This window comes from Monodon monoceros, unplaced genomic scaffold (genome assembly GCF_005190385.1).
Source record: "Monodon monoceros isolate NGI ecotype Baffin Bay Population unplaced genomic scaffold, NGI_Narwhal_1 Super_Scaffold_3, whole genome shotgun sequence".
NCBI lineage: Eukaryota > Metazoa > Chordata > Mammalia > Artiodactyla > Monodontidae > Monodon > Monodon monoceros.
This window is the reverse complement of record NW_021703780.1, coordinates 72,476,805-72,496,474: the sequence shown is the minus strand read 5'-3', so window position 1 is coordinate 72,496,474 and position 19,670 is coordinate 72,476,805.

Genomic DNA, 19,670 nt, shown 5'->3' with positions numbered 1-19,670 from the left:
ACTCAGATCAATTCAATGGGCTCTCTCATCCCCCAGCAGTCTACCCAAAGCTTATTCTAATGGCAAACACAAGGATCCAAGAGGAAGAGGGGAAGAACACAATGACTGGTAAGATATAGGCTTGGTATTGCCCTATTACATTGGCCAAGATAAATCAAAAGGCCACCACAGATTCAAGGGATAAAAAAATAGACTCTATGTCTTGATCGTATTTCAAAGGGTATAGATACAGGAAAGGGAATAGAATTTTGATCGTTTTTGCAATTAATCTACCACACCTACTAAGTAGCAGGCATTGCTGTACACAAGGCAATACAAATATTCCTTTGTTTGATTCTCATTACACCTCTAATCAATTAGGATTAGGCAGAATCCTAATTTTGAAGACGAGGAAACTGAGGCCTAGAGAAGTTAAGTAACATGACCAAAGTCCCACAGCCAATCAGTTGCAGAGGTGGAATTCAAGCTTTACTCCAATCGACTCCACAGCATCTGCTTTGTCATTTCTCTTTACTACTAAAATGTTCATTCCATAATGCTTCTGCCTAAGAGTCTAGGGCTCCATCTCAAAACTTCAGAAAAGATACCAGAAACTGTTTCGTAGATGGTATAGATAAGATGGAGGAGGTGGAGGGCTTTTACTATTCCTAATTTCTATAAATCAAGCTTTATCCTGAGTATTAGATTTCACTTTAAGGATGAAATCTTTGAAGCAGTCTGAATTTCAATCCAAATCAAGAAAAACTTCGTTGTGTATCCAAAGATTACATACTAAACCCCAATACTCATTTCAAAATGCATAAGAAAGATTGTCCGATTTTAAAAATTTATTAGGACAATTTGACCTAGTGAAGGTCAATCATTAACATTACCTACCTGTTTGTGCCTGTTTGTATAGGCAATTTCCAGGTAATTTCCAAACAATGAAGTATGTTCCTAAAGTTCATATGTAAGTCAATGATTTAGAAATCAGGCATTTTTTCATAGAAATAATTCAACAAATGCTTCCAAGGTAGCCTAATAAAGCCCATTTAACACATAAAGGCTAAAATATAGTACAAAGAATAAAAGAGTACTTCCCTGCAGTTTTTTAAAAAATAAAACGTTTCTGAATAAAATGTCTGACAAGTTCCAATTCAGTATTCCATTAGTAGAATTCTCTTCCTATATGTCCTCTGAAAATGGAAGAGCAATATAGAGATTTATTTCCCAACAGATACGAACTGTGTCACTTGTTTTAGAAGGCAGAATCAAGTATAGACACATTTGGTTTTAAATAACAGTTGTTTTCATCTCACTACATGTATAAAGGACATTCAACCTGTACATTAAAAAAATATCACAGGATATTTCCAAATGTAAAATATAGTTCAGATTTTCTATACTAAAACTGAAAATAAAAAGAACTTCTAAATTTAACTCCTCTGCTCAAATCTTCTAATGGCACCCCACAGTAGAAGTCAAAGTCATTAAATAGCCTGTAAGTCTCCACATGATCTGCCCTCAGCCCCCTTATCTCTGTGCCTTTGTCACCTTTATCTTTCCCCACCTCTCTTACTCTGTTAAAACTGACCTGGATCTCCTTACTTTCGCCCACATAGGATAAACACACTCCTGATTCAGGGCCTTTGCTCTTGTTCCCTCTAACGGGAACATTCTTCCCCCAGATATCTACATGGCTCCCTCAAACCTTTAAGGCTTTGCCCAAACATCATTTTTCAGCTGGGGCTTTCACCTACTATGCCATGGAATACTGCAACCACTATCCCTCTTTGTGCCTCTGCGTTTACTCTCATCATTCTTCCTCACTTAATTTTTCCCCGTATACCTTTTCACTTTAAACACATCACGCAATTCACTTATTATTTGTTTGTCATCTCACTACCACCAGCACTAACATGTCAACTCCATGATAACAGTGATTTTATATCTTCTGGTCTTTACTGCAGGATGCAATACCTCCATGTTCCAGAACTCTGCATAAATAACTCTTCTAACTTATTTCATGATCTAATTATCTATACATCTATTTATCTATACATTTCTTTCACATACATGTTTTTTATTTGACTGTCTTGTTTAAGTCTTCTGCAGAAAGGGAAGAGATCGTCTTCTCTTTGGCAAAAGATTTATCTGCAAATAACTAATGAGCTATCAGAATTGCAGATGGAAAATTCCTTATTGCAACAGCCTTTCAAATAATTCTTGGTCTTCAAAACATTCTTGAAAATTTCATGTTTTCTATATTCCTATACAGTGGCATAAATTTGGTTGAAGCTGTTCTCTAATCAATACTTATTTGGATTGTACAACTGTGTCATGGTTTAGCACCCTGTAGGATTAAGTATGCTGTCAATAAATTATCTGTTTATGAACAGCATGTATATTATTTAAAATCTAAAATGTCTATTATGAAAAAGATCCAGTTCAATGATTTCCTGCCATTCAATTTCATTGAATTAAAATTCTACTACTTCCTTAAATCTGCTTTTTATCAATTAATCTGGATAAAAACCAAGACCCATGACTGTCATGAATAAATCTACATTATAGCTCCCAAGGATTTTTTAGTATAGCAACTCTGTCATTTGTTGGTGTGATTTCAGTAATGCAGCTCTGTTCATATGTTGCTATCTTAAAACTCACTCACTCCAATTTTCAATTCATTGGATCTGGTTGGGTAAACACTGTAGCCTCCAATAAGTCTGCTAATGGTGCCAAATCAAGAAATAGTTTTGCAAGGCTTATAAAATCAGAGGTGGGATACAAATTCAAATTTCTTTTCAACTTAGCTTGGGAGCTAAAGAAAATGTATTGTGTTCTGCCTATATTCTCACACAAATCATTCACATTGTATGGATTTGGTATTTAACGTTGGTTCTCCACACCCTTTTCAAGTGTGCGTCACTCAGAATACAACCATGAGTTAAACACATTCTGAAGTGTTCTTCTTCGCAGGGCTCTGATGAATTCTGAAAACTAGAATATATCTGTCATTTGAAATTCTTTTCAAGTTAAATAAACTTGTATTGTAAATGACCGTCTTTCTTTGATAGTTATTTAGGACACATATTAAAAACATATTGAAATGATACATTAGTAGCAATATCAAAAATCCATGGAAACAGAAATAACATTGAGTACTATGTACTCAATCTCATATGTAATAAAAATATGAATCTGTAATAAAAAAAAAATCCCTGCAAACAAAAGCCCAAGACCGGATGTCTTCACTGGGGAATTCTACCAAACATACAAAGAAGAACTTACACCTATCCTCCTCAAACTCTTCCAAAAGATTGAAGAGGAGGGAAGGCTCCAAAAGTCATTCTATTAAGCCACCATGACTCTGACATCAAAACCAGACAAAGACACTACCAAAACAGAAAATTACAGGAATATCTTTGAAGAATATAGATGCAAATCATCGATAAAATATTAGCAAACCAAATTCAACAACACATAAAAAGGATCATACATCATGACCAAGTTGAATTCGTCCCAGGGTCACAGGATGGTTCAACATAGGCAAATCAATCAATGTGATACACCACATAAACAAAAGAAAAGAGAAAAATTACATGATCATCTCAATAGATGCATAAAAAGCATTTGATAAAATTCAACATCAATTCATGATAAAGACTATCACCAAAGTGGGTATACAGGGAACATATCTCAACATAATAAAAACCATTTATGACAAACTCACAGCCAATATAATACTGAAAGCCCTCCCACTAAATTCTGGAACAAGACAAGGATGCCCACTATCACCACTTCTATTCAACATAATATTGGAAGTCCTGACCACAGCAATCACACAAGAAAAAGAAATAAAAGGTATCCAAATGGGAAGGGAAGAAATAAAATTGTCATTATATGCAGATGACATAATATTCTATATAGAAAACCCTAAAGACTCCACACAAAAACTACTAGAACTGATAAATTCAGCAAGGTATCAGGATACAAGATTAATATACAGAAATCTGTTGCATTTCTTTACACTAACAATGAAATATCAGAAAGGGAAAGTAAAAAAAAAAAGAATCCCATTTAAAATCTCATCAAAAAAAAAGAACACCTAGGAATAAACCTAACCAAGGAGATGAAAGACTTATACACAAGAACTATAAAACACTGATAAAGGAAACTGAAGATGATTCAAAGAAATGAAAGATAAGCTCTTGGACTGAAAGAATTAATAGTGTTAAAATGGCCATACTGCCCAAAGCAATCTACTTAATGTGATCCCTATCAAATGACCCATGACATTTTTTCACAGAACTAGAACAAATAATCCTAAAATTTATATGAAACCACAAAAGACCCAGAATTGCCAAATCAATCCTAAGGAAAAAGAACAAAGCAGGAGGCATAACCCTCCCAGACTTCAGACAATACTACAAAGTTACAATAATCAAAACAGCATGGTATTGGCACAAAAACAGACATATAGATCAACAGAACAGAACAGAGAGAGCCCAGAAATAAACCTACACATCTACAGTCAATTAATCTTCAACAAAGGAGGCAAGGACATACAATGGAGAAAAGAGAGTCTCTTTAGCACATGGTGTTGGGAAAGCTGGACAGTACATGTAAATCAATGAAGTTAGAACACTCCCTCACACCATACACAAAAATAAATTCAAAATGGCTCAAAGACTTAAATATAAGACATGACACCATAAACTCCTACAAGAGAAAATAGGCAAAAACATTCTCTGACACAAATTGTAGCAATGTTTTCTTAGGTCAGTCTCCCAAGGCAATAGAAATAAAAGCAAAAATAAACAAATGGGACCTAATCAAACTTACAAGCTTTTGCACAGCAAAGGAAACCATAAACAAAGCAAAAAGACAACGTACAGACCGGGAGAAAATATTTGCAAATGATGCAACTGACAAGGGCTTAATTTCCAAAATATACAAACAGTTCATACAACTCAATATAAAAAACAAACAAACAACCCAATCAAAAACTGGGCAGAAGACCTAAATAGACATTTCTCCAAAGAACACATACAGATGGCCAATAGATACATGAAAAGATCCTCAACTTTGCTAATTATTAGAGAAATGCAAATCAAAACTACAATGAGGTATTAACTCACCCTGGTCAGAATAGCCATCATCAAAAAGTCTATAAATAATAAGGGTGTGGAGAAAAGGGAACCCTTCTATACTGGTAGTGGGAATGTAAATTGGTGCAGTGCAACGAAAAACAGTATGGAGGTTCCTTAAAAGACTAAAAATACAGTTACCATATGATCCAGCAATCCCACTCCTGAACACATATATGGAAAAGATGAAAACTTTAATTTGAAAAGATACATGCACTCCAGTGTCATAGCAGCACTATTACAATAGCCAAGACATGGAAGCAACCTAAGTGTCTGTCAACAGATGAATGGATAAAGATGATACGGTATGTATATTTATACAATACATACATACAATGGAATATTACTCAGCCATGAAAAGAATGAAATATTGCCATTTGCAGCAACACAGATGGACCTAGAGACTGTCATACTGAGTGAAGTAAGTCAGACACAGAAAGACAAATATAATATGATAATTGCTTATACGTGGAATCTAAAAAATTTACAAATGAACTTATTTACAAAACTGAAACAGACTCACAGATATAGGAAACAAACTTATGGTTACCAAAGGGGAAAGGGCAGGGGAGAGATAAATTAGGAGCATGGGATTAACAGATAGACACTAGTATATATAAAATAGATAAATAGCAAGGATTTACTACATAGCACAGGGAACTATATTCAATATCTTGTAATAACCTATAATGGAAAAGAATCTGAAAAAGAATACATACACATATATATACACACACATATACATATATATATAACTGAATCATTTTGCTATATACCTGAAACTAACACAATACTGTAAATCAACTATACTTCAATTAAAAAAAGAAGTACATGAAAGAGTTAACAAAAATATGCACAAGACACAGACCCTGCCTCAGGAAATTATAAGCAATACATATATACAAATGAGTATCCTTATAAGACAAAATATGATAAGTATTAAAATAACATTTTGTTGATGTCAATAAATATTGAACAAATGATGAAAAAAATGAATGGATTGTATAAGCTTTCCTATGAGCATCACAACTTCCTTCCAAAGATTCAACTCTTCCTAAAAATGTTCCCCCAACTCAGTTTGTGAAAATTTGAAATACATGTTCAACTATATGAAGTAATTTACTCATCCTTACAGATAACTAACAAGAAAACATTTCATCATCTCAAAATATGGAAGGTCTCTCTCCAATTTTCTTGCAATTATTTTCACTGCTATTCTTTGGTAATTTTAAGAACTGACAGAGTAGTAGTAAATTATGTATGTATACATATATCCTTCTCATTTCTCTTCATAGGAAAAGTTAATCTTATCCTTTTCTATCTAAAACAAGGCTTAGTTATTAAATAAATGAGTCACATAATAAAGAGATTATGAATATGTTTGATAAATATTTCATCATGGCTTACTGTCATCATAATTTCAAAAAGGATTACTTTAAGCTCTATGTTAAAACATAAAATATTGAGGCAAAGTCTCAAGAATTTTAACTCAGATAACAGATAAAATATGAGAAATTTCAACTGAGTATTTTCTATGAAAAAATACAAAATTCCAAATTCTCTTGGTGCAGAATTATAATGAAGTTAGAAATATTTAGATAATATTCATCTAAATATTCATTAATTTATAGATTATTTTATTAAAGTATCAGAATAACATATTTGAAAACTACCTTTCAAAAACCTCACATTTCTCTGGAGGTGCAGGTGTCTTCTGAAGTTTCACTTATTGTTTGAAACTCTCCTTGTCTACTAGCATGTACTATTTGACTAGCTATAAATGAAACTATACGTTCTAAGAATTTGCATACATCAGGAATTTTATAAATAATCACTTGATTTCAAACACCTCCATGGCTATTTATGCTGTAATGGATAGAGTGGTGAATTTTGAGAAAACTCAAAATTGTGGCATTTGATTGCTCAACATCAGGATTCTATTATTGTTGATCTGCCCTCCGGTGTGCAAATTAAAGGGAACTTTTCATTTAAACCAAAAATCAGCTATATCTGTCTACAAATACTTGAACAGTTGTCATGGGGAAGATCGTTAGTCTCAACCTGTGGTTGCAGAGCTACATTTGGACTAAAAGAAGGATCAAGCAGGCAGATTTCAGCTCAAAATAAGCAATGGCTTGAATTAGAAGCAACTGGGAAATGGAGTATTCTATCATATGAGGTAGGCATTCCTGGTCACTTGATGTGTCTTACAGTTTATTGAGGGTGTTATAAATGAATTTGAGCTCAAATTTTAGAAACAAGTTGTTTGACACCACTTTCTGCCTCTCAGGGCCTCTTCTACCTCATGAAACTCTGGACTATGGCCAGCTCTACTCACCACTCACTCAAGCTGGTATTTTACATTTGTTCAATATGAATTAATATATTTACATTCATGCCACCACAGTGTATAAAGCAGCCTCTTAGTGACACCTAATTTTCTACCAATTTCCATGCGTAAGTAATTACCCCTGGCAGCGATGTCTTTGATGAACCAGAAACTGCTAGTGCAGTTACAAAGGTCCACATAGGGCAGAGATCATGAGATGAAAGGCCAAAGGCAGATGAAGAAATACAGAGGTAGACTTTTATCCTGGTAACAATTCAGAGAACTTTTCCTTTTCCTTATTTCTTGTGATAAATTTATAAAGCAATCTTTAACAACACCAATATTCTCTCTCCTATCAATGTTCAATATGAAGCGTTGAGGTCATTGATGGCCAAAGAAAGGTATTTTTGTATGGTTGAATGGCAGCATATTTTCACGCAGCTGTTCCAATAGTGCCATATTGATTGATATATCAGAATGTAAAAACACTATTAAAAATTACAAATAATGTTTGCAATAATACCCCTAACCATTACCTTCAGAGAGGCTCCCTTCACCCCTCACCCTAACTTCATCCTCACTTCATCCCTCATCCAACCCTGAGTGTCTAACACCTCACTCAGAGATGGAGTAAAACATGGAGTCAGGCTCAGGGTTGAATGGAGGACAGGGACTGAATGAAGCTAAAGGACAGAGTCAGGAATAGAGCATGGGCTGTGGAGGGGGTGGAGTAAGAAATAAGTTAGAAGAATGGAGTGAAGATGTCCAGTGCACACATTACTTTATAATTTGTAAAATCTTAATATAAGTTTAAAGGTCCTTTTTTCAACCTAGATCTAAATCCACCCACACCCACCCACTTAGGGAAGCAGGGAAGCTTTCGTAAGCAGAGCTTATTGCTGATGCCTCTGTGAACTCTGCGGTCCCTTCCAGAATGTGCACCACTAGCGGGTGGCTAAGAAATGACATCCCATCATTAGATGGACTGCGAGTGGTATAAACTAGAGGAGGAGCAGCTCATCTATTCCCCTCCCTGGAAATGAATGGGTCTTAACCACTGTGCTATTGGATAGATTTGCCACTTATATTGTCAATACTCATGAGTTCCAGACTTTTGGGAACCCTAATACCCTATTGTTACTTATTTGATTTAACAGAATTTCCTTTACTTCTTTTAGAAGAACTCTGTTCTGTACAATATTAAAATGAATGAAAATTAAATGGGATCTGAGAGTCTTGACAATTCTGCAACATGCTTCGAGATATGCAGAGAGATTCCAAGTTGCTAACTTGGGAATTCAGTTAGTGACAATAGCTGAATCTGTAAGAACACAAAGAAGTATTATTCTTTGTCTTATCTACTGCCTAATTAATACAGAATAAAGGGAAGAAGGATGAACAGAAAATATGAAGAAATGAGAGAGCTAACAAAACTGATTCAGTTGTTGTAGGGTTAGTCCCAGTTTAGAGCAGTCAACAGTGCAATGAACAGTGTTCAAAGACCTCTGGTCAATTTGAACCTACTTCCTGCAGATGTCATGTTCCAAGGAGGTCTAACTTTGTGAGAGAGCTTAAACAAAGGACTAGAAAAGGACATGACATATAAATTTCAAATGGCTTTCATGAGCTTGATAATTATAAAGCAAACACTTCTTGAAATCAAAGACCAGTTGGAATTTATGAAAATTCAGCGGACTTGACATTATATTCATTATTCTTGCATATCCTAATAATTATTAATAAAACTTGAATATATTTTAGTTATTTTCTATTTATAAAGTTGATTATTAGGATAATTAAATACCTAATTCTTCTTAGATACAGTATCTGAATCCAATCATCAAAATTTGAATTGTCTATACTCATGGGTTTTTAAAGATATAAACAGATAAAGTCCAGCCTGTCCCTGGGAATTGTGAATGGTACTGTGCCATTCTGAATGACACTGAAATAGCTAAATACATGAAAAACTATGTTCTTCTTAATAAGAAAATACATTTGTACCCCAGTAAATGTAATATGCAACAATTCAATAATGATTTACATTTATTCAGGATTAATATATTTATTACAATAAAAAACATTATATCTTATTAAGTATTATGATGTAATATGTAGCTATGTAATATACATTATATGTAATATGTATATATTCTATAACATACAATAAAATCACATTATAACACAAATTTACTGTTTTATGCTGTTCTACACAATTACAGTTTATGATCATTTATGGGTACTCTCCTATTTCTTTAGTCCTATGAAGTTTTTTCCTCTCATTCCAAGTCATTTTTCTTTCTCCACAGATGTTTTTATTCAGTGTGATGAACTTTCATTTTTTACACTTGATATATTTGATCTCTCCTTTTTTAAATTTTTTTTTAACATTTTTTTTTTTTTTTTTGCAGTACGCGGGCCTCTCACTGTTGTGGCCTCTCCCGTTGCGGAGCACAGGCTCCGGACATGCAGGCCCAGCGGCCATGGCTCATGGGCCCAGCCGCTCCACGGCACGTGGGATCCTTCCGGACCGGGGCACGAGCCCGCGTCCCCTGCATCGGCAGGCGGACTCTCAACCACTGCGCCACCAGGGAAGCCCTGATCTGTCCTTTAATGTTTCATTAGCATTTCTTTTACATACTCTCAGAAGTTCTCAGGGTTAAGCATTATACATTTATTTTACTTTGATTACATAAGTAAATACTGAAAATATTTCAAATTCTTTTAGTAAAAGTTCTTCATAAACACACTTAATTCTTATAAATTGCTTAGACATTATATTAAGTTCATAATATATGATATCTCTTAAACCTTGTACTTACTACTCAGAAATTTATGTAATTCTTAAAGCAGTCACTACCTATTTCTCACCCTTTGATATTAACATTTATAAGTTATTAGATATGGTTTTCATAAATTACTGAAGGCCCATTCTAGTAACATAATCTTGTAAAAACCACAGACTTAAAAACCAAAGACAGCACAGCTATATCTTGAAGAAATAAGTCTAAGGTTTTTGTTGTTGCTTGTTTTTTGTTTTAATTAAAGGATAATATCCACCTCTGGGAATAGGGGTCTGTCAAAGATAGACTATCAGTGTCTCACTGGGGAACCAAAGTACTAAGTGGAGCAGCTAAGGAAAGTACCACGCTGTGAACCCTTCAAGCTCCTCCTAGGCACAACGATAAATAATTCTGCGGTAGTGTAACTAAATTCATACACTACTGACTGGTAGGGTTGAGGTACAGAACATTAGTATTCCTCGTGCCATCATCAAAACTGGCTCGGAATCTGAGTAAGGTACTGGAAACTACAGCAGGCAAGACTGGGGAAAGTACACTTTAATAGAAAGCAAAACAATCATGTTTGGAGAAAGATATTGTGATAACCAATGCCAAAAGACTGCCTCTCAGAAATGAATTACTGACCTACTCATCCATGAAATCCTTACAAAATGTGATTAGGAGACTTCCCTGACCCTGTCCTCCTTCACGCTACTGCACCTCCTCTATCACTTTCCTTTCTCCAGAGTGCTATACAAAAGAATCAGGCTTTGGGCTGAAATATTGTCTTAGTACCTATAATCCTAATGTTTTATAAGCATAGTGCATCCCACTGGCCTGCAATAAGATTTGTTTTCTACATTAGTTCATTTCATGGGTGTGTTCATTTTTTAAAATTATGAATCAAACCCCTGAAATATTAATGGTATATTAATATAAAACTCTATGTGGAGCTTCCCTAGTGGCGCAGTGGTTGAGAGTCCGCCTGCCGATGCAGGGGACACGGGTTCGTGCCCCGGTCCGGGAAGATCCCACATGCCGCGGAGTAGCTAGGCCCGTGAGCCATGGCCGCTGAGCCTGCGGGTCCGGAGCCTGTGCTCCGCAACGGGAGAGGCCGCAACAGTGAGAGGCCCACGTAACGCAAAAAAAAAAAAAAACTCTATGTGTATTCATGATGGTTATATATAAGGGACCGTCAGATCCCAACCCCAATTATGTGTACTTACTGAAAACACATTCACAAATGAGTAGAACTCAAGATCATAAGTTCTATTAATTTTAATGCTCCCAAGATGAGTCAGAATTTTTTAAGAAAATGGTTCATTTGCTTAGATCCTTAGCTCTGGAAGTTGTTTTAAATTAGTGAAACTGGTTGTCTTGAAATGTTTAAGTTGATGTAGAGTTTTCCTTTCACTTCTGAGGATTCCTCCCAGTGATTAAAGAGATTTTATATTTTAATATTAAATTAAAATTTGCTCTCAATAACTTTAACATTTTTAATAGAATATGCATGCTTTACCTAACATTATTCAGTTCAAAATGATGTATAAACTATAAAAGATTGAATTTCATTAGTGTTCTAATTTCTCTATGAGCTGCTATGTTATTTCCCCTCTGCTTGAATCTAAAATATTATGTGACAATAAATATTTAAGAGGATAATTACACAGCAATTTTGGTTAATAGAATTCACCATAACTAAGAAAAATATTGTAATAAATATGTATTAAGATCCATTTCACCAAATCCCAGAATATTAAACATTCACAAAAGCCTCTAAAATTTAAGTATTCTTATAGAATGCAAATTTGTAAAATTTATCATCCAGAGAAATAGTGCAAACAAAAATGTGAGTTGGTTTAGAGACACTTAGAGAAGTTTCATAGTCACTAATACTTAACTTTTTACTCAAAGTTAAATTCAGATGAATATGATTCTGTGAAAACGTATCCATTTTAATGTTAGGGGAATTGTGATACAGCTTAGCATGACATTTTGCTGGTCTCCTTTTACTCATTTAATAACTTATTCATTCAGTAAAAATATATATCATGCATTCCCAATGTTCCAAGCACTGTTTTGGCCCTGAAAAGCAAAATAGACGTGTTTTACATGTCTAAAGCTGGCTGTCCAACTCAATAGTAGCCACTAGCCATTTGTAGCTATTGAGCACCTGAAATGTGGCTTGGTTAAACTGAGATGTGCCATGATGAATAAAATGCACCTCAGATGTAGAAGACTTTGTACCAAAAAGGGAAAATACCTCAGTAATAATTTTTATGTTGATTGCACGTTGAAATGATAATATCTGGATGTACTGACTTAAATGAAATATGCTATTTAAATTAATGGCACATGTTTCTTTTCACATTTTAATATGGATACTAGAAAAATTTAAGTTATATATGTGACTCTCACTTTATTTCTATTGGATAGTGCTGGTCTAAGGGAAACTGACAATAAACAGGATATATACATATATTTATATATATGGATACAGATAACTTATTTTATGTAAAAAAAAAAAAGCTTTCTGAATCTGATGATAAAGCATGTAGTAGGCTGAATAATGGCCACCCAAAGATATCAAGCCCTAATGCCTGGAAGCTGTAATCTTATTTGGAAAAAGGATCATTATTGGTGTTGTTAAATAAAGGATCTGGAGTTGAGAAGAATCCGGGTGGGCCCTAAATGACATCACAAGTATCCTCAAGGAGAGAGGCAAAAGAAGGTAACACCAAAAGAAGAGAGGAGGCAATGTGAGTATGGAGGCAAAGTTTGCAGAGATGCAGCCACAAGTCAAGGAATGCTCACAGCAACCAGAAGCTGGAAGAGAAGGGAGTGAATTCTTCCCTAGAGCCTCCAGAAGGAGTATGGTCCTGACAACACCTTGATTTTGGACTTCTGGTTTCCACAACTGTGAAAGTATAAATTTCTGTTGTTTGAAGCCACCCACTTTGTGCTAATTTGTTATAACAGCCCTCAGAAACTAATACAGAGCTTAATGGTGGAAAGAGGTGGTTTGGAGTGGCATTTAGATAAAGTGGGGAGAGGAAGCTACTTGAGTGGAATGATTGGGGAAAGTCTATCTGAGAAAGCTACATTTACCTGAGATTTAAAGAAGAAGGTGCTAGCCATTTGAAGAGACTGGGGAAAGCGTTCCAGTTACTGGGAACAAGATACAGGCAGGCTTTGAGCTGGGAAAAAGTTTCACCTCTTCTAGGAACAGAAAGAAGGCCAAAGTGTCTGAAACATGGTGAGCGAAGAGGAGCGTGACTCAAGACGAAAACGGAGAAGTGGAAGCCATGTAGAAACATGGTTGCCATGATGACGATTACGGATTTTATTTTAATTATATTTAATTTCATTTTAATTATACTAAAATATGGATTTTATTTTAATTATAATGAACTGTATTAAGCAGGGGAGTATCATAGTTAGATTTATGTTTAGAGAAAGACTTCTATGGCTGATTTGTAGAGACTGTTTTGGAAGAGAACAAGTGTAGAGCAGAGAAATCAACTAGGAGGCTGTTGCAGAAAACCAGGCAAGAGATGGTGATAATATTGATCACGCTGGTAGTAGTAGGGACTGTGAGAAGCAGAGAATATGAAATATATTTTGAAGACTGAATGTAAGGAAATTACAACGAGAATCTCTAAAATAAAGAAGCCTCAGGCTTCCCTGGTGGCGCAGTGGTTGAGAGTCTGCCTGCTGACACAGGGGACACGGGTTCGTGCCCCAGTCCGGGAAGATCCCACATGCCGCGGAGCAGCTGGGCCGCTGAGCCATGGCCGCTGAGCCTGCGCGTCCGGAGCCTGTGCTCCGAGAGGCCACAACAATGAGAGGCCCGCGTACGGCAAAAAAAAAAAGAAGAAGCCTCATGGTAGGGGGCTGCTGGGTATGCATCCTGGCTCTTTATCTAGACATGTGGCTGTGACTGGCAATGCGTTCATTTAATGCAGCCTTCAAAGAAGCAGATGCCTCCTTGAAGTGGATGACTTGGCAATCAAAGTTGAAGTCAGGCACTTGCAGTACAGAAAGAAAAGCCAACTGTTAGGGTTTACACTACAACCACATATGAGGGATCTTCAACAAGATCATCAGTAGATTTCTCATCAGAAACTTTGGAGGCCAAAGGCAATGGGTGGAAATACTCAAAGCGCTAAAAACCAAACAAATAAACCTACTAAGATCCTATATCTGGCAAAACTGCCCTTCAAAAGTGAGAGAGAAACTAAGAAATTGCCAGATAAACAGAAGCTGATCGAATGTGTTACCACTACACCTGCCCTGCAAAAAATGCTGAAGGGCATTTGTAGGTTGAAATGAAAGGATACTAGACAGTAACTCAAAACTGTATAAAGAAATAAGGATCTCTGTAAAGGTAAATACATGAAGAATTATAAAAGACACTATTATTGGAACAACAAATTGTAACACCACCTTTTGTTTTCTACATGATTTAAGATACTAATACATTTAAAAAATAATTATTAGTCTAAAAGCTATCATTAAGATAACTGGTTTGTAACTCCACATTTTGTTTTCTACATAGTTTAGAGACTAATGTGTTTTAAAAACACAATTATTATTTTACGTTTTCAGACACACAATGTGTAAAGATGTAACTTGGTGACATCAACAGCTGAAAGGAGAGGAAAAGAGGCTAAAAAGAAACAGTTTTTGCATGTTATTGAATTAAGTTGGTATAAATTCAAATTATAGTGTTATCATTTTAAGATTTTAAATGTAACCCCCATGGTAACTGCAAAGAAAATAGTTATAGATTATGCAGAAGGGAATGAGAAGAGAATAAAATATTTCACTACAAAAAGAATCAACTAAACAAAAAGGAAATGTGCAGGAAATGAGGACAAAAATGCTACAAGATACACAGAAAACAAACAGCAAAATGACACAAGTAAGTTCCTCCTTATCAGGAAATACTTTAAGTGTAAACTGATTAAACCCTCCAATTAAAAGACAGAGACTGGCAGAATAAAATGCTCCAACTCTATGTTGTAAACAAGAGAATCACTTTAGATCTAAAGATACAAAGAGACTGAAAGTGAAAGGATGGAAAAAGGTATTCCATGTAAATATTAACTGAGAGAGAGGCTGGCTATACTAACAGCAGACAAATACATTAAATCAAAAAAAGTTTACAAGATGCAAAAAAGGACATTACATATTAATAAAAGGTTCAATAAAGCAAGAAGATATAGCAACTATAAGGATTTATGCACCTAACAGAGCACCAAAATATATGAAGCAAAAAATGACAGAACTGAGATGGAAATAGACAGTTCCACAATAATAGATGAAGACTGCAATATCCCATTATCAGTAATGAATAGAACAACCAGACAGAAGAAAAGTAAGGAAACAGAAGACATAAACAGCACAAGAAACAAACTAGATCTAACAGAAATATACTTAACACTACACCCCCCAGAAACAGAATACAAATTCTTCTGTAGTGGAAATGTGATATTTTCCAGCACAGACCATATGTTAGGCTGCAAGTTAAGACTCAAAAGACTTAAAAGAGATAGGTGTCATACAAAGTATCTTCTCTGACATCAACAGGATGAAGTTAGAAATCAGTAACATAAGAAAAACTTTAAAAATAACAAATTCATGGAAATTAAACAACATGCTCTTAACCAACTAATGAATCAAAAAAAGACATCAAAAGGGAAATTAGAAAATACTTAGAGATGAGTGGAAACCAAACCACAACATAGCAAAACTTATGGGGTGCAGCAAAAGCAATGCTAAAGGGGAAATTTATAGCAATAAACTCTTACATTAAAAAAATAAGAGAAGGTCTCAAATCAGCACCTAACTTTATAATGTAAGGAACTAGAGAAAAAATAAGCTAAACCCAAAACTAACAGAAGAAAGTAAATACTAAATTATAGATCAAAGAAAACTAAAATAGAGAATAGAAAAACAATAGAGAAAATCAAGGAAAACAAGTTTGTTCTTGGAAAAGATCAACACAATTGACAAATTTTAGATTGACTAAAAATGAAAATATTCAAATTACTATAATAAAATCAGAAATGAGAGTAGGCATGTTACTACTTATTCTATAGAAATAAAAAGTATAAGAGAGTACTATGAGAAATTGTACTACAAATTGGATAACCTAGGTAAAATCAATTCTTAGAAACATAAAACCTACCAAAATTGAATCACAAAGAAATAGAAAACCTAAATATATCTGTAACTAGTAAGAAGAATGAATCAGTAATATGAAAACAAAAACAAAAATGGACTTCCTTGGTGGCACAGTGGTTAAGAATCTACCTGCCAGTACAGGGGACACAGGTTTGAGCCCTGGTTTGTGAAGATCCCCCATGCTGCGGAGCAGCTAAGCCCGTATGCCACACAACTACTAAGCCTGCGCTCTAGAGCCCACAAGCCACAAATACTGAACCCACGTGCCACAACTACTGAAGTCCGAGCACCTAGAGCCCATGCTCCACAACAAGAAGCTACCGCAATGAGAAGCTCGCGCACTGCAACAAAGAGTAGCCCCCTCTTGCCACAACTAGAGAAAGCTTGCGTGCAGCAATGAAGACCCAATGCAGCCAAAAATAAAAAATAAATAAATGTATTAAAAAAAATCTCCCAGATAAAAGATCCCTGGAGCTGATGGCTTCACTGGTGAATTCTACAAAACACTAACACTAATCCTTCAAAATCTTTTTCAAAAAAATTGAAGAAGAGAGAACACTTCCCTACTTATTCTATGAGATGAGAATTGCCCTCACACCAAACCCAAAGACACTAGAAGAAAACAACAGACCACTATTCACTATGAACACTGATGCAAAAATCATCAACAAAATACTAGCAAACTAAATTCAACAGCTTATTAAAAGGATTATACACCATCCCCAAGTGGATTTATTCGTGGAAGTGTTCAACATATGAAAATTGATCAATGTATTATACCATATTAACAGAATGAAGGGAAAAAAGCACATGATCATCTCACATGGTACAGAAAAAGCATTTGATAAAATTCAACATAATTTCATGATAAAAATACTCAAAAAACTAGGTATAGGAAGAAATTACTTCAACATAATGTAAGCCATATACGAAAAATTCACAGCAAACATCATACTAAATGGTGAAAAAAAAAGAAAACTTTTTCTCTAAGATCAATAATAAGGCAAGGATTCCTGCTTTTGCCAATTCTATTCAACAAAGAACTGGAAGTCCTAGCAGAGAAATAAGGCAAGAAAAAGGAATAAAAAGCATCCCAACTGGAAAGGAAGAAGTAAATTATCTCTGTTCACAGATGATATGATCGTATATGTAAAACCCTAAAGATTCCACACAAAAAAACTGTGAGAACTAATGATCAAATTCAGGAAAGTAACAGGATAATAAATCACTACACAAAAATCAGTTGTTTTTCTATACACTAACCATGAACAATCTGAAAAGGAAACTAAGAAAACAATTCCATTTATAATGTCATCAAAAATAATGAAATATTTAGGAATTGATTTAATCAAAAAGGTGAAAGACTTGTACATAAAAAACTACAAAAGATTGCTGAAAGAAATTAAAGGCATAAATAAATGGAAACACATCCCATGTTCATGGATTAGAAGACAATATTAAAAAAAAACAGGACTTAATATTGTTAAGATGTCAATACTATCAAAGTGAGCTACAGATTCAATACAATCCCTACCAATTTCCAATGATTTTTTTGCAGAAATATTAAAAAAATCAATCCTAAAATTTATATGGAATCTCAAGAGATCCTGAATAGCCAAAAGAATCTTGACAAAGAACAAGGTTGGAGGGCTCATACTTCCTAATCTCAAAACTTACTACAAAGCTACAGTAATCAGAACAACATGGTACTGGCATAAGACAGACATATAGAGCAATTGAATAAAATACAGCACTCAGAAATTAACCCTCACAAATATGGTCAAATGATTTTTGCCAAGGGCACCAAGACCATTCAATGAGAAAAGAACAGTTTTTTCAATGTATGATGCTAGGAAACTGGATACCCACATTAAAAAGAATGAAGTTAGTCCCTTATTTCAAACTATGCTACAAATCTATAGGGATAAAAACAGTATGGAACTGGAACAAACACAGACACACAGATCAGAGAAACAGAATTAAGAGTCTGGAAATAAACCCACACATATGTGGGTTTGGCACATATATAGGCAATTAATTTATGACAAAAGAACAAAGAATATACAATAGAGAAGGGGTAATCTCTTGAATAAATGGTGTTGGGAAAACTGGACAGCGACATGCAAAATAATGAAACTAGACCACTATCTTACACCATATGCAAAAATTAGTTCAAAATGAATTAAAGGGGCTTCCCTGGTGGCGCAGTGGTTGGGAGTCCGCCTGCCGATGCAGGAGACGCAGGTTCGTGCCCCGGTCCGGGAGGATCCCACATGCCGCGGAGCGGCTGGGCCCGTGAGCCATGGCTGCCGGGCCTGCGCATCTGGGGCCTGTGCTCCGCGATGGGAGACGCCACAACAGTGAGAGGCCTGCGTACCACACACACACAAAAAAAAAACAATTACACACTTGAATGTCAAACCGCAACCATAAAATTCATACAAGAAAACATAGGCAGTAACTTCACTAACATGGATCTTAAAGATGTTTTTATGGATCTGACTACAGGGCAAGGGAAACAAAAGCAAAAATAAACAAATGAAACTTTGTCAAACTAAAAAGCATCTGCACAGAGAGGCTGCCTAAAATCATAATAAGGTCAAAGACACGCCAAAACATACCACCGGACGTGCTCCTGCCCACCAGAAAGACCAAATCCAGCCTCATCTAGCAGAACACAGGCACCAGTTCCCTACACCAGAAAGACTACACAACCCACTGAAACAACCTTAGCCACTGGGGGAAGATACCAAAAACAATGGGAACTACGAACCTGTAGCCTGCGAAAAGGAGACCCCAAACACAGTAAGTTAAGCAAAATGAGAAGACAGAGAAACACACACCAGATGAAGGAGCAAAGTAAAAACCCATAAGACCAAACAAATGAAGACGAAATAGGCAGTCTACCTGAAAAAGAATTCAGAGTAATGATAGTAAAGATGATCCAAAATCTTGGAAACAGAATGGAGAAAATATAAGAAACGTTCAAGAAGGACCTAGAAGAACTAAACAGCAAACAAAAAATGATGAACAACACAATAAATGAAATGAAAAATTCTCTAGAAGGAATCAACAGCAGAATAACTGAGGCAGAAGAACGGATAAGTGACCTGGAAGATAAAACAGTGGAAATAACTACTGCAGAGCAGAATAAAGTAAAAGAATGAAAGGAATTGAGGACAGTCTCAGAGACTTCTGGGACAACATTAAACGCACCAACATTTGAATTATAGGGGTCCC